Raw genomic sequence first — 16,654 nt, 5'->3', positions numbered from 1 at the left:
CTTATCCCTGCTGTCTTCATTCTTACTTAGAATTCAACATTTTCAAAATATTTTTAATAATATATTCCACTACAATTAAATAGGTAGAATAATATTGTCTCTATTTTCAAGTGAAGGAATATGAACTCTAATAATACTTTGGTTTGATACAAAATTTTAGTTGCAGTTAGTCTCCCTGTGTTTTTCTAGAGAGATGTAAAGATAAATATCTTACTATGCTTTCTCTGATAGTAACTCAGTGTTCCCAAGACAAGTATATAACAGATTGACTGCATGATAGAAGAATTAGTTTATTCATGAGTGCATAATTAATAATGATTTCAGAGACTCTCTGAGTCTGAAAAATATTGAAACAGCTGTTGAGCACATTCAGTATGATCCAGCATTCAATTCTTTTGGATAAGTACACAGACGTGGGATTGCTGGGTCATAAGGTAGTTATATTTTTAATTTTTTTGAGGAATCTCCATACTGTTTTCCATAGTGGCTGTACCAACTTGAATTCCCACCAACAGTATGCAAGGGCTTCAATTTCTCCACATTTTCGTCAACACTTATTGCCTTTGGTTTTTTGATAATAGCCATCCTGACAGGTGTGAGATGATACCTCATTGTGGTGTTGATTTGCATTTCCCTGATGATTAGTGACACTAACCATTTTTCCATATACCTGTTTGTTATCTGTATGTCTTTTTCAGAGAAATGACTCTTCAAGTCCTTAGCTCATTTTTAAATCAGGTTATTAGTTTTTTTTTAGCTATTGAGTTGTAGAAGATCCTTACATATTTTGGAGATTATCTTCTTATTAGATATATGTTTTGCAAATATTTTTCCCATTCCAATAGTTGTAATTTCACTCTGTTGGTTGTTTCCTTTGTTGTGAAGAAGCTTTTTGTTTGATGTATTCTCACTTGTTTATTTTTGTTGTCCTTACTTTTTGTGTCATATTCATTAAATCATTGTAAAGACCAATGTTCAAAAGAATTGAAATTAGAATCTCAAACAGTTACTAGCACTCCCACATTCATTGCAGCACTATTCACAACAGCCAAGATGTGGAAAGTACCTAAATGTTCGACAGGTGAGTAAATGCAGAAGATGTGGTGGATACATACAATGGACTGCTATTCAGCCTTTGGAAAGAAGAACATTTGGCAACATGTGACAACATGAATGAACCTTGAGACATCATGCTAAGTGAAATAAGCCAGTCACAGAACGACAAATATTGCAGGACTATATAAGTTCTCTAAATGAGTCAAATTTATGGACTCAAAGAGTAGAATGCTGGTTGCCAGGGACTGGGAGAGGGAAGAATGGAGAGTTACTAATCAACAGTCATAAAATTTCAATTAAGCGAAATGAATAAGGTCTCCAGAGCAGCCATACAACATTTATTATATAGTATAATGTATTGTGCACTTAAACATTTGTTAGGAGGGTAGATCTTGTGCTAACTGTTCTTGCCACAACAAAATAAAATAAGTTAATAAAAGTATATAATTGAACCTTTGATCTAACTAATTTGACTGTAGGAAACCAACTTTTAGTTAAGCTATATAACTAAAATGGCAGCATGTTTTGACATTGTATTATATTTTCACCGTGACCCAATGGAACAAAAAGTCTCAGCTTTTTATTTTATATGCACAGAATATTGGACAATTAATATACTTCAGGATAAACAAACAAACAAAAAACCAAACAAACAATTTTAGTTGGTATGCATGCTATCTATATTGTATCTAAAACAAAACTCCCCCCACCCCCTTTGAGTCAAGACTAATATCTTTGAGAACTAGGAAGAAAAAACTTGTTAAAGCCAAGTGTGAGATCAAAATGAGAGACAGCTTGAGAGACAGAGAGTGGAGAGAGAGAGAGAGGGATTGAATGATATAACAAAACATATAAAGATATATGATTTTTTTCATCACATGCAAGTATCTATGGTTTCATCTACTGTTTTCTCATTCTGTTCATATTCTTTAACTTATAAGTGTGAAGTATTTTGTGTCAAACCCAGCTAAGTGCCTTCATAAAATCCATCATTTTCTTACTCCTTATTACTAGAATCTCAAGTTTTTTGGCGAAGCAAAGAGTCCAGATTAATGATTTCCCAGGCTTCCATGAAACAATGAATGGAGTTGCAACATTCTTGTAACAAATAAGATGTAAGTGGAAGTCTACCGGTGGGGTCTCCAGACAACATGATTTCTGTCCTGATTGAAAGGTAAAGAGTCAGCTAGCATGAACGTTGTGTCTTTCTTTACCCTTCTAAACTCTTCTGGTTTGCGGTGTCTTGCAATGCTGGAGATTCCAGACTATTTTGTGAATATGAGAAGAATGTAGTGTAACCTCCGTGGGAGGTAGGCAGAATAGAAAGATAAAATACACGAATGTGTTGATGACATCATCAAGCTACACTGTCAGTCCTGGATTGTTCATTGGATACCAGGGCATTGTTGGTTTATGTGGAATAAAGAAACTCCTTTGATAAATAAGTTACCTGAAGCAGACATTTGATATCGGTGTATTGGGGCTCTAAATGTTCTACTCTTACATAGATTTAATCACATTAAAGAAAACAAAATCTTTTTGATCATTTAATCTCATCCTAGGAGGAAAATTTTTCTATCTTCTTTAAATGACATCTGTATCTTCAGAATAAATCAATATTTGTCCTTTAAAATTGTGTTTATAAAGATTATAATAGAATATATAGGCTCTAATTATAAGGCTCTCGTCCTCACTACTGCCAGGTTTTCTCTAATTCTACCAGAGCCCAATAGAAAGAGAATGGTTAAAACATAGATTTAGCACATAAAAAGTCCATTCTTTGGATATTTAATTTTCTCCTGGAAAGTTTGCTGCTATGTATAAAATGTTTTTAAAAATCTGATGAAAATACTCAATTGGAGCATCCCAGATAGACCAAAAAGTTTAATGGATTCAATTACTTTCAACTTAATTTGCAACTTAATTTGAATCATTTTTGCACACTCACAGTGCTTTTTGATGAGAAAAGATAATTGTAAGGAATGCATTTACACTGACACATGCTTACTTTAAAATCTTTGTTACATTGATATGTTTAATTTACTAATGAAAAATTTTAGATGTAAGTGAACTGGAAATACTTAAGCTGAAATCTGTTAGGCTTATAATCAAGTCTGCATAGGTATGTAAATGGATTTGAAATTCCTGAAAGTTCAGCAAGCTAGTTCAAGCAAAAATTAAGAAAATCATACATTATTATAAATACCAACTTGAGGTATTATTCTTGTATCCTTGTGGCATTTGGATACTCTAAAATTCCAGCAAGACTTTCTTTGGTCTCTATGTTCCTTAGAGGAATATGTTATTTAAGAGTCTGACATTAAAAATTAAAAAAAAAAAAAAAAAAAACTAAAGAAAAAAAATGAATAAATAAAAAGGAGTGTTTTAAAAATTATTTTTAGTCTCCAGACTCCACACTTCTGATGCAGAAAAAACAATAATCTTACTCAATGAATTCCAGAGTAGAAAAATTATACATAAAGTGCCTTTAGAACAGAGTATGACAGGGACTATATATAGCATGGCCATCCTGATAGAGTTTATACCACTGCAAGTCTTTTCCTATTATTTATAAAACCAATTACATGCTGATTCAGAAATCACATTTCACAGCTTGCCTTGTCAGATTACCACATGATTAAGACAGGCAATGATTCTTTTCTTTCTTCCTAATCAATGGTCTAGCCATTTTCCAAGGTTAAATGAGTGTGAAAAAATGAAGTTCACTGTCTTGGCAGGGATCTACATCATTCTTTTGTCACAACTCCTCTTTTACACTTGGGCAAACATGACCTCCATTCTGTTCTTTCCTGCTGATTCCTACTTTATTCCTGCCCTCACCACCTACAGATTCTTCCATGAAAATTTCCTAACTCTTTATGGAACAGTTTCAGAGTGTCAGGTCTAACAAAAGATGCTCTGTCAATAACTCCTACAAACATAGCATCTGCACTGCTGAGATTTTCTTTTATAGAACAAATGACAGGGTCTGGACTCATATTGCCTAAATTCAAATTTTTGTTCCACTTTGGCTGTGTGATTTTCGTCAAGTTCTTACATTTTTCCGTGCCCCACAACCTTTGACTGTAAATTGGGGATAATAGTACTGCTTACCTTACAGGATTGTAAGAATTGAACTATGTACTATAATACATAAAACTAAAACTAGAACAATGGCTCTCATACACTAATTATATTATTTTGCCAATCATAATGGGACTATTATAATTTAACCATACTAATGCCATTACTATTTTTAAACAAATTCATATGAGAAGAGTTCAGCCTGACATTTAAATAGTGTAGCAGTCTATATGTTTGAAATTGTAGGGATGCAAAACAGAGTATAAAATACAGGTGTGAATACAGAGCCATACATTATCAAGAACTGTGACGTGGCAAGGAAGGAGCAACAGTTTTTGATTGTATCCTCTTAGGTTTCAATCCCAGTTCTTTCTTCTGTGATTGGGTGATAAATATGTTACTTTATGTCTGAGAGCTTCTATTTAATCAAACTGAGGAAAATATCACTTATCTGCTGTGTTGTGACACATAATAAGAACTCCTTAAATAGTATCGATATATGTTATTATGTTCTTATCTTAGAGCTTTGCTGTTTTGTTGTTCACTGGCGTCTTGTTGCCTTTGCCCAAGCCACGAGATATCTGGTGGGTAAATCTTCAGACTGTTTTCTTTACTTATATATATTTTTATATCTTATATTTTAGTTGATAACATGGTGTACAACCCTCTAATTGATCCTTTTAAAATGTTTTCCTTTTATTTTATAACATGAGAAACTTATGGCTGAATTCATCCTGAGGTATTTTATTTAAGAAGATAATTTTGCTTAAAACAAGAGTTTTGAACATACACTTAACATGGGGGAAAGATATTAAAATGTAATATATACATATTGACTATGTTCCAGGAATTTTAAATTCACCATCTCATTTTAATTCTTAGACAAATATTTACAAAGATCTTAGAAGTTGATAATACCAAAATGCAGATTTTCAGTATCTTTAATTAAGATGAGATTAATAAATATGCTTTTTATAAAAGCATCCCTTGATTAGTTTAGTGTGTTGTGTTGTATTCTAATTTGATTATACATTATTTGGAAGGATTGAAAAGAAGATATGCAGAGGTGATTATCTCTTTAAGAAAAATAACCTAATAAGGGAACTCAGAGATTAGAAATGTAAAAGAAAATGTAGACATTACTCAGTCCACTCAATATAGGAAAACCAGTTAAGAAACATTTTCACCACCAAGGGATGTGTGCATTTGTTGACAGGTAATAAACGTAGGAACATATGAGAGAATTTCAGTGGAAAAGCAGCAGGCTTACATACACCAAGCCCTTGAATCATTTCTCAAAAGGCACATAATCCATAAACTTATCATTTATTTTGTTCTAAAACAAAGCAGGAATGCACTATTCACTAAAATATCTTTGATAATCTGAGGCAAGATTAATTTCATCTTTTCCTTCTCATTTGAATAGTCATTCTCCCAGAGAATGCCTGGTGTAACTTAGTATTAAAATGATCCAAATTTATGTATACCATATGCTTTGGATCTGCTTTATGGCAAAGGATGAAAATTACTGCAGCAAAGTAGTGATTTGTGATCAAAGGGTACAGCCTCAGCTAGTTCAAGGAAAGGGCTGCATCTGCTGAGGACTAGAACTGAATGAGTTCAGTCACCTGCATGCACAAGAATGAAAACAACTGCCATCCCAAGACATTGAAAAGGGATATTTCTACCTTTCTCAAGGATTCTGCAATTTTGTGCCTTAATTCTGCCACCTGCTGGTATGATAAAGAACTGAAAAGAACTGACTAAATAGATTTCGGTGCGAATTTTGCAGGAAACATAAAATTGTTTCAAATTACTTTGATAAAGTAGCTCATGTTTTTGTCAGAAAAGTTAATGTGTTTTCTTAGACTTTATGATTCTTTAAAAACTATATAAGTATTTAATGGAGAACGATAAGAATGTAAGTGTTTTTATGTCAATAATTCCCTATTTTCCCTAACTGCTTTAAGGACTTGATGTTAAAAGATTTTCCTATCAGGAACTCAGAAAAATATTCAAAGTAACAAGTACTTTTATAGGAAATTCAGGTAATAAATACGTGTGGCTTGCAAAACTGTCAATTAAAAAAAATAACTCTTGTATTTCCTTGGTTTTCCCAGCTTCTTGGCTTCTCATGCCTTCTATGCAAATGTGGGCCAGGGTATGTAGCCAAAATGCAGTCACATGAGGAGAAGCTATTGTACTGTTGCTATACAATAATCATACAGAAGAGGAGCTAAATTTGTACTGAGAGAAATTATAGGGACATTGTGTAATTATAGTCTGCAAAGAAACCTATATGGTTATAATTTGAGGAATTTAAAGAAATCGCTTTTTTCACATTTGAGGACAAAATCTTTGTCTCATGAAAACTGATTCTTTTTCCTTTTCAGGAGAGCAAAGGCAATTATATACTCAGAAACATAATTAGTACAATACTGATTAAAAGCAAAAGGCATTTTAAAAGACCACTTATTAGTCTAGCATTTTTTCATTATGTCAAGAGAATATCTTAGGAAAGGCAAAAAATTAAAAATTCAAGGAATTAAAAAATGTATTCAGTGTAGCTTATGCCTTATTTTTTAGCATTTTATCCAAATTAAAATTGTTCGTGCTGATTAAATTGAAGTTAGATATATTTGTAAAGGCTGTCATATTTTCTCAGGCAGTTTTGCAAAAAGTGGAGACTGAGGCGATGGCTTCTTTGATAGCACTCTGTTAAGCAACCAGCAACCCAGGGAACAAGGACGGTGACACAAGTTAATGTTACTTATAGGTCATGAAACTTTGGAAAGGAAGTAGTACGTTTCAGTTAATCATCCAACTATTTGTAAATAAATGGGTATGTGGCATTGTCTGGAGGAAGTATCTGAGCATCTGATTGTCATTTGTAGTTCGGGTTAGAAAGGGAACATTCCTAGACAAACCAACAAAATAATGGTCGAAAGTTTCTTGTTTCTGTGTTTGTCGGTTTGTTTTTAATGTGTTATAACAGAAATAAACATATAAATTAAGGATGAAAAAGAAATGTCAACTCACTCTTACTTTTAAATTATTAAAATATGATGTTGAAAAATCATAAATATATATGGTTTCACATAAAGGTTACCAACAAGATTGCTAACATATTTTCTTCTATTTTTATGTGTTTTTTTTTCATTTTTTTATATAATACCTGCATAAATATTGAATTTTAGAACTTGAATATCCTACTCATATCACTGCTATATGGCTGCCACCAATTTTTTTCTCTCTTGTTTCAGTTCACTGTGCTCACAGTTTAATGCCAATGATTCTGAAAGCCCCAACATGTTCTCTAATGTCAATTATTGATAGACGTGCAACTATTGATGGAGTCAGGTGATTTCCAAAAGTATTATGTGCATTAAATGTTTCTCCATGTTTGTACCAAGGCAATCAAGGCTTGTGTCCAGGGAGCTAGGGTCTTGTCTAATGGTTCTTTCTTTACTGCTGTCTGAGATATTAGCCTGGTCTCGTTTGGTGTTTAAAAATACTGGCCAGCAGTGTATGATGGCATCATCATCTCTTCCTCTCTAGAAGTCAGAAGAGCTCTTTTCTTCAAATTTTGGAAATATTCTGCTATGTAAATGGTCAAGATATGTTGCCTTTATTCTTTCAAATATCATTTTGATTCTTTTAGCTTTCACACTTTTTTTTCAGGCAAATAATATGTGTAACAAAAATGCATTATAAGGTACTTAAACTCATGATCAGAGTGAGTTTCACAAGACACAGCAGCTCAATGCCTGCCATAAACCATCAGGTGAAGAGTAAGGAAGAAATTGCAAAGGTTTTATTAAATCTTTATCCCATTATTTTGTTGTAAACACTTGTTCACTCTCCTTTCAGTAACTTAAGTGGAATTAACTTTCTGGTTAGTCCCTCTGCAAAAACAAATAAAAGCCAGCTGAGAATTCTGCAGTTCATTTCAGCTCCCCTGCCAGGATTATTCCCCAATTTATATTTTTGACAAATTGTACTCATTTCCCAAGTTCTCCAAATGCTGCAGCTTGTGGAGTATATTTCCGGCCCTCTTGCATGTTTGGAACAAGAGTTCAGACTCATATCTGTAGTTCTATACCTAATCTAGAATTTCTTCTGCCTTCCAATCCCCACTCAGTTCTTTATCAAATAAACTCATTTGGCTTTCACGAAACATATTTTCCTTTAAACACTACACTGTGAGAGAATCTGAGAAACATTAGGAAACCTGAAGCTGATTAGTTCATGTTAGCCTTATGTATACCTGCCTAACATCTGATTTCTCAATCCAAATTAATCGATGATTCTTTACAGTAATCTATCTGCTTTAATATGTTTGTTGATACCCCATTTAGCTCTTAGCATTCTTAAATTATTCCCCTCCCATGAAAACTTCTCTGCTCAGTTCCATCTGAAAGGTTTTTGTTCTTTTTGTATACTGCTAGGGAATACCCTTGTTATGATTGAAGAAATTCGTGTATAACAACTTTGCCATTTTTATTAAAAATCTGCTCTCTCCCAGCCTACCCTTAGTATCTCAGGGAGCATTCCCTATGATCAGCTGACAGGTGAGGAGAAGATTTGAGCCTGGTTTACTCTAGTTGTTTGCTTTGAAAGAAAAATGGTCAGATGTGAAAATATATGTTGATTTATGGGCTTGGCTGGAAAAGGGACTTGGAAGAAACATGTTTGAAGAACTGGTGACAAAGAAATTTGGGAAAGAGATATGTGCAATGACTCTGGATGGGAAAAAACCATGAAGATATTTGTGTCCTTTGTGAATGCTCACCCCAAGGTGAACTCAGCAGAGAAGGATTTTAATAATCAAATGGCTAGGGTGACCCTACTTCGTGGATACCAGTCAGCCTCTTTCCTCAGCCATCTCTGTTGTTGTCCAATGGGTTCATGAACCATGTGGCCATGGTGGCAGGGATGGAACTTATGCAGGGACCCAGCAACATGAATGTCCACTCACCAAGGCCAACTGCTGAGTGAATAATCTGTCAGCAGTAAAGACCAACACTCAGCCCCTAATAAGGTACCCATCTCCTGGTGACTGGCCAGCCACCTGACAGCAGATTGATTACACTGGACCGCTTCCATTGTGGAAGGAGCAGCATTCTGTACTTACTGAAATAAACACTTACTCTGGTTATGGGTTTGCCTTCCCCGCATGCAAGCGGTCTAAACTACCCCCATGTATTCATTGGTTTCTAGTAGGATAGTTTCTCCCACTTTGTTATTTTCATTCAAAGTGTCATGGAAATTTTGGCTCTTTGCATATCAATATACATAACAGAAGCAGCTTATTAATGTCTATGAGAAAGTCAGTTGGAATATTGATAGAGCCAAGATTTCTCTAATCTGTTAAGGTTTTGATGCATATCTGTCTAAAATGCACCCATTAGACATATATTCCACAGATACAATGTTTCAGTAGCGTTAAGTGGAAACTTTCAAAGGGGAAATGATGCAAATAAACACCATACTTAAAAACTGAAATACAATGCATTTTTGTGCATTATATTTCATATAATAATATTTCATAGTGAATATTTTATTTACTTTATGTGTTATATTTGAAAATTAATATTAAGGAGAAATACATAATTTAATTAGTCCTTTCTGATGCCTACATACAAAATGATATGGGAGAAGTTGTATAAAGAGTGAGTAAAAATAAAGCAACTATTTTTCTGGATTTTCATTTTAATAATTTATATTCTACTATGTATGCATGCATGGGATTATTTTAAACCTCTTCAATTTAATCTTACCTTTATTATATTTATTAAGTAATTTTATTAAAACGTGATTTAGGGACTTCCTCGGTGGTGCAGTGGTTAAGAATCCACCTGCCAATGCGGGGACACGGGTTCGAGCCCTGGTCTGGGAAGATCCCACATGTCATGGAGCAACTAAGCCTGTGCGCCACAACTACTGAGCCTGCGCTCTAGAGCCCGCGAGCCACAACTACCGAGCCTGTGTGCCACAACTACTGAAGCCCGTGTGCCTAGAGCCCATGCTCTGCAACAAGAGAAACCAGCGCACCACAATGAAGAGTAGCCTCTGCTCGCCGCAGCTAGAGAAAGCCCGCGCACCGCAGCAAAGACCCAACGTGGCCAAAAATAAATAAATAAATAAATTTATTTTTTAAAAATGAGATAAAAAGTGATTTAAGGCAGCATTATATATTTGCAAGGGGAAACACACACGTGCTCTGGCATGGTCATCAGCCTCTAGGACTTTTCTCTTACATTAAACTCATGAATTGTTCACACAAAATGTTTGAGGTTAGAATTCTCATTACTATTTAAAATAATAATCCTGAATTACAGGGACTTAAATTGTCAAGTTTTATACAAGCATGTTAATGACAGAACTGTGATTCTAACTCAGGTCTTTTTATCACCACTGAACTTTCCATTTTAGCATCCATGTGACTAAAAAGTACAATTATATTTAAAATAACTGCTATTTTAGTATTTATATGTACAGTGATATGATATTGCTTTTATATTTGTAGCAAAATATTTCTTGTATGCTACTGACTCCTCAATAATATATTTTTCTCTAAAATTCCAATTTTTCTGGTGAAATATTAAACTTCATCATTCAGATTTCAGATCAGTTTTTTAAAATGTACATGTATTCAATATTTCTATTTAATTATATATTGGCATATATTCATTTACACATTTAACAATACAATTTAATCAAATTCGGTACTCACATACTTATGTATTGTTGAAAAGTTACCAAGCCCCTATTAAAAAGATCAATACATATCTATTTGATTAGGCCAAGAAGAGCTAACAACATTGTGTGTTTGTTAAGGGAAGTTACAAAATGTGACACTGCCCAGATGCATGTTATAAATAAAAATGATCAACACAAGACAAGTGTATAAATGGGCTTTTTAAAAGCTTTTCCCCAAAGATTGGCATTTTAAATGTCTCCAGTGTTCCAGACAATATCTGCACTTCCTGAACTCTGGTGCCAATGATAACATGGTGTGTTCTATGTCAGTTCTAGACAATATGTTGCCATTTTATGGGCTTTTTTTTTTAGTTCTGCTTCTTAATTTGTGGATGTTTTATTTACTTTCATCTTAGGTGAAAGAGATGCTATTTTTCCTTAAGGTCGAGTTCTAAATGCTTGCATTGGAAGCCAACTCTATACTGAGTCACTGGGCTGAAACTTGTATTAATTTCACAGAGTCTATCATCTACCATCATCCTCAGGGTTGCTCTCAGTATCTACACATGTGGCAGAGGAAAAGCATTTTTAAGGATTATAATCAGAACTGTGATTCAAATATGAATCAGCTTGTGATTCAAATATGAAGATAAGTTTGATGTGAAAAGCTAAGGTGTCCATTTCCTGAGGTTGTTTATAACTTCCCAAATTTGTTTGAAACATCTGGACATGGAGCCTAGGACCAAGCGTCGTTTCTCAGTTTGAACTCAGATATAGGTAGTTAAAGTCATTTTGTTTTTATTTTCTCAACAGAGTTTTATTCTCTGATCCAGTAGATGAAATATATAGTTATACTTGATCTTATCCATCTGAAAAGAGTACTCTTTGTTTGATTTTTGTTTCAGAGTTACTACTGCCTGAGAAAAAGATATTGTAGCCATTGTGCAAGATGTTCCAGAGACTCAAGGCACAAACGGACACTATTATTTTCCCTTTATTATCCCTTAAGCATTCTGCCTTAGTTTATGTTATTACATTATCATCTGGCATGAAAATCTATCCTAAAACATTTCAACACCTTAAAGAGAACTTTCATTTCCTATTTTCTTATCTGTTTATAGGGGTTAATGTTTATCAGACTTTCCATTTCATCATAACCAAGCAGTGATAAGAATTTTTTAAAATTATACTTTATGACAATGAACTACCCACAAGACAATTTAAATGCAATTTGTTGTGCAGAAAATATTTTCCTTAAAAATGCTAATTGATCTCAGTGTTCAGACATTAATTTAAAAACACAATGCTATGTAATCAAGGCTGAGTAGACCCTGCTTGCATTGTCTCTGAGATATATTATTTTTCTGTAGTATAATGATCTCTAATGAAAATCAAGTCATAAGGACATGGAAACATAATGAATTTTCAGCTCAAAATAAAACATAAAATGGGGACAATAGGAATATTTAGTCCTCTTGGAAGGAGGAAAAAGAGCAAGACATAAACAAAGAGCTTCCTTGGGGATTAACATGGCAATTACACACATATTTGAAAAAATACTTGTTGTACTTGTACTTAATTGATATTTACTTTAATTGTTTAATTCAGTACAGCTGTCAGGAAAAATATACTGAGGATTTGGGGAGGAAATTATTTATATTTCAATAACTGTATCAGTAGCTGCCCTACTAAGATTATTTTAGATCAAACTTTTTGTGAGGGAACATATTAATGACTTGGAGAATAAGTAAAAATGAATCACTTTATTACTCTATTTTGAAAAATATTCTGAGTCAAACTGATTGTCACTTTGAATTGTGAATACCAAACATTTATAAATATATTAATAAATGCATAAGAAGTCAAATATGTACATTTGTTTTCCCAAAATCATTAATATGTTTTGAAATAAAACATAATACCTGCTATAAGGCATTATAAGACATACTACATCAGACATAACAGGATTGGTAAACAAAATTTTAAGTGTTGAATATTTCAAAAATGTTAAAAGACATTCAAATATTATGTCTTTTACAATTCAAAATATGTATGCATATATATATTTGAAATATATATGAAAGATATCAAATATGAAATCTAACTATAAACAATTATACCCACAAATAAAAATATAATTTATTATTAAGCATTTTGGTTAAACAGTAACTCAATATTTCATAACCTCTTTTGATTTAGAACAAATTTATATGTTTAGAGTGAATCAATTGAAATAAAATAATTAAAACTAGTTATTTGATACTGAATTGAGTTTAATTTTCTAAGAAGTAATTTTATTCAAATAAGCTGTACCAGACTACAAGAATACAAAACTACAAATAGCTATGGGGAGTTCATTTGATTACTTTTATATTTATTTTTCAAAAGCAATTTTTGGAATCATCTTGAAAGTTGATAGCCTTTATGACCAAATTTTCCAATTTCCCCTTGTTTGTGTTTGCATTGTGTAAATGTAACTCCTAGTATATCAGAGAGGATTTAGAAGTGTGAAGATTAACCTTTCTTCTCATTTAACTAAAATGAAAGCTTATGTTTCTGATTCAACTGATTAAGTAGAGTTGTATTTGTCCCTTTATCCTATAGCTTGGAATGGAAAATTAGGACTCTTTGAAAAAGTAGTTCAAACACCATATCAAACAAAAAGTTTATCACCATAATTTTCTTTTTGTGTGAAATCTATTATGTCTACCAGGAAAAAAAGACAGATATTTCCTCTTAATACTTAGAGATGAGGGCTTCCCTAGTGGCGCAGTGGTTAAGAATCTGCCTGCCAATGCATGGGACATGGGTTCGAGCCCTGGTCCGGGAAGTTCCCACATGCCGTGGAGCAACTAAGCCCGTGCGCCACAGCTACTGAGTCTGCGCCCTAGAGCCCGCGAGCCACAGCTACTGAGCCTACATGCTACAACTACCAAAGCCCGTGCTCCTAGAGCCCGTGCTCTGCAACAAGAGAAGCCACCAAAATGAGAAGCCTGCGCACCGCAATGAAGGATAGCCCCTGCTCGCCGCAACTAGAGAAAGCCCGCATGCAGCAACGAAGACCCAACGCAGCCAAAAATAAATAAATAAATAAATAAATTTAAAAAAATAATACTTAGAGATGAATGGAAAATTTGTTTGAAGCCAGTGACTGGAGAAGAGATGGTTAGTAAGATTAATGACCAGTCAGCAGAGCAAGATGCAACAACAGTTCAACTTGTTTTCACCCAGTATACAATTCAGGAAACAAACACACAGATGATAAGGGACATTTTGAAATGAAAATGAATGTTACATAAATTGTATTTGAGCAATAGTTGGGCCAATAAATAATAACATTTGAAACTATATTTAAATATGCAAGCAGAGTGACTCTAGAAACTTTACTAATATCAGAAGAGATGATTTAATCAAAGAAGATAATAGTAGAGCAAAAGTAAATCCATTTTCTGGAGAATCAGAGAACCAGGTATGCAAACAGTGCATGAATTTACATAGAGAAGAGGTAGTTATCCAAACATTTAAACAAGATTATAATATACAGTACAGGTCAATAAGTAAAAGACATAGTTTATTTATTGTCTAAGCAGGACTAACAGAAACGTTGACTTGAAAGTTTATTGTGGGACTGATTCACCCAATCTCCCCTCCCCTCCCCCCGACACAATGTAGGATCCTCATTGGGTTCTAAGTTCTGAAACAAAGCTAATACTTCTTAGTTCTAGGTACATAGTAAACTTTAATAATAATATTTTCTATTTGGGAGATTGTCCAAACAGCTATATATTAGTGGAGAAAAAGAAAGGGACCATATCCAGATATAAATATTTAGCTACAGATTACAACCACTTCCCTGAGTTTATCTGTTTCCTGTAAAATAGTAGCTGTGTTCCTTATTTAAGTCAAGTGATAGTTCCGTTCAATATGTATTTTGAAGTGATGGATATTTTGATATTTAATATTTTTGCTAATTAAATACTAATTTACTTTGTACTATTGCTTTTACTTAGTTTGTCAGTTAATAACCATGGGTTACTTTTAGTAGCAATTGATAACCATTTGTGTTAATGCAATTCTTTAATACATAAATAGAGAGTGATGCATGTACTAAGTAATGAAGCTCCTAACTGGTAAGTGATTAATTATGTTGGTCTCTAGGATAAATAGCAACACACGTCACAATGCATGCAGTCAAAATTCCATTCATTATGAACTGTTTTTAATATATCTCTGATATTTTTAGTTTAAAGTTAGTTACTAATGAACTCTTTACTGTTAAAAACTACTTAGATTCCATATATTAAGGATATGAAACCAAAAAATTTTGAAAAGCGGAATGCTTTGGAATGAGAAGGAGGTTGGGGCACACCCAGAATGACCTAATAATCCATATAGAAAGAATTAAATGCACGAATGGAACATATATGATACTATGTAAAATGTCCAAGGAATCATAATTTGGGGCATCAAGAACTATTTATGCATGGGTAATAGTGCTGGGAAGTTCTTGAAAGGGAGCCCTCAGTGTCATTTTTTATGGAAATTTCATAACTCTGGTATTAATCTGTTTTCAAATTTCTTTAGTTATCTATTTATGAAATCCTAGTTTTTCTTTGAAAAAATTTGGGTATTCATATGGTATTGGATGGCACTTAAGTTTTAAATAAAATATAATGCCTTCAAAATTTTATCTGTGTTGTATGAAGACATGAAAGTAAAACCTGTATAAAGAGTTGGTAGGCAGAATTAGATATTCCTTTTTCTGGGATCCCACAGTAACTTGTTGTGGACTGGATGTAGGAATCTCCCCAAAATTCATATGCTGAAGCCCTAACCCCCAATGTGAGGATATTTGGAAGTGAGGCTTTTGGAAAGTAATTAGATTTAAATAAGGTGTGAAGATGGGGCCCCTATGATAGGATTAGTGTCCTTATAAGAAGAGGAAGAGAGAACAGAGCTTTTTCTCTCTCCTCCATGTGAGGGCACAGTGAGAAGATGACCACCTGCAAGCCAGGAATGGAATCAGCTGGCATCTTTGTCTTGGACTTCCCACCCTCCAGACCTGTAAGAAAATACTTTCCTGTTGTGTAAGCCACCTGGTCTATGGTATTTCATTATGGCAGCATGAGCTGAATAAGATGTTTCTATATATCTTTATTTTAGAGTTCATTACATTCTATTTTTTGTTAACTTCCCATGAGTTCTTAAATTCCATTTTGGTAAGTAATGCTTCGGAGTCATCTGCAAACAATAGATACTTGTCACACTGCCTGCCTTGGACTTATCACTCAGTAAAATACAGTAAAATATAGTTGATATATGGTCACTCAGTAAAATATGGTTAAATCAATAAGTTAAATAAATACAAGTCAATTAGAATAAAAAGATAGTGTATATTTCCTGATATGCCAGAGGTTTTTAATTACAAATTTTGCTTTGTTAACTACCAAGTAATAGATAAAAGACTAATTATTATCCAGGCCCTAAAAGATTGGAGTATAATCAATAGCTAAGCAGAAAGAAATTGAATTTTTATATGTTCCATCAACACATGGGAAAATTTATTTGGCTGTCAAAATATCACCTCTCACCATCCATAAAATCAATTCATTATGATGGACCCTAGTACCTGCTCATATTTTGGTAAATTATTACTGTTGGAGAAAAATAAATCACATTCCAAGCATAAGGACAAAATTCTCTTGGGTCATTAAGTAATATCTACTTTCTAAAATAATCAGCAGACAGATGAGGTGTGAAACTAAGTATCAAAGGGCAAACCTACAGGTTCTGACTAGTAAAAAACACAGAA

The 16,654-nt window shown here is 33.5% G+C and overlaps 1 long non-coding RNA gene across 1 annotated transcript in view; it reads right to left on the bottom strand.

The window, feature by feature from the left end:
• Positions 1-305: 305 nt before the first annotated feature.
• LOC309615522 overlaps positions 306-16,654 on the bottom strand; it is a 33,854-nt gene continuing 17,505 nt past the window's right edge. Inside the window, exon 2 of the long non-coding RNA XR_014236903.1 lies at positions 306-16,636. This is a non-coding gene — a long non-coding RNA (uncharacterized lncRNA). The remainder of the gene's footprint in view (positions 16,637-16,654) is intronic.

This window comes from Balaenoptera borealis (genome assembly GCF_965194805.1).
Source record: "Balaenoptera borealis genome assembly, chromosome: 18".
Taxonomy (NCBI): domain Eukaryota; kingdom Metazoa; phylum Chordata; class Mammalia; order Artiodactyla; family Balaenopteridae; genus Balaenoptera; species Balaenoptera borealis.
This window is presented reverse-complemented; position numbering and strand designations above follow the sequence as displayed.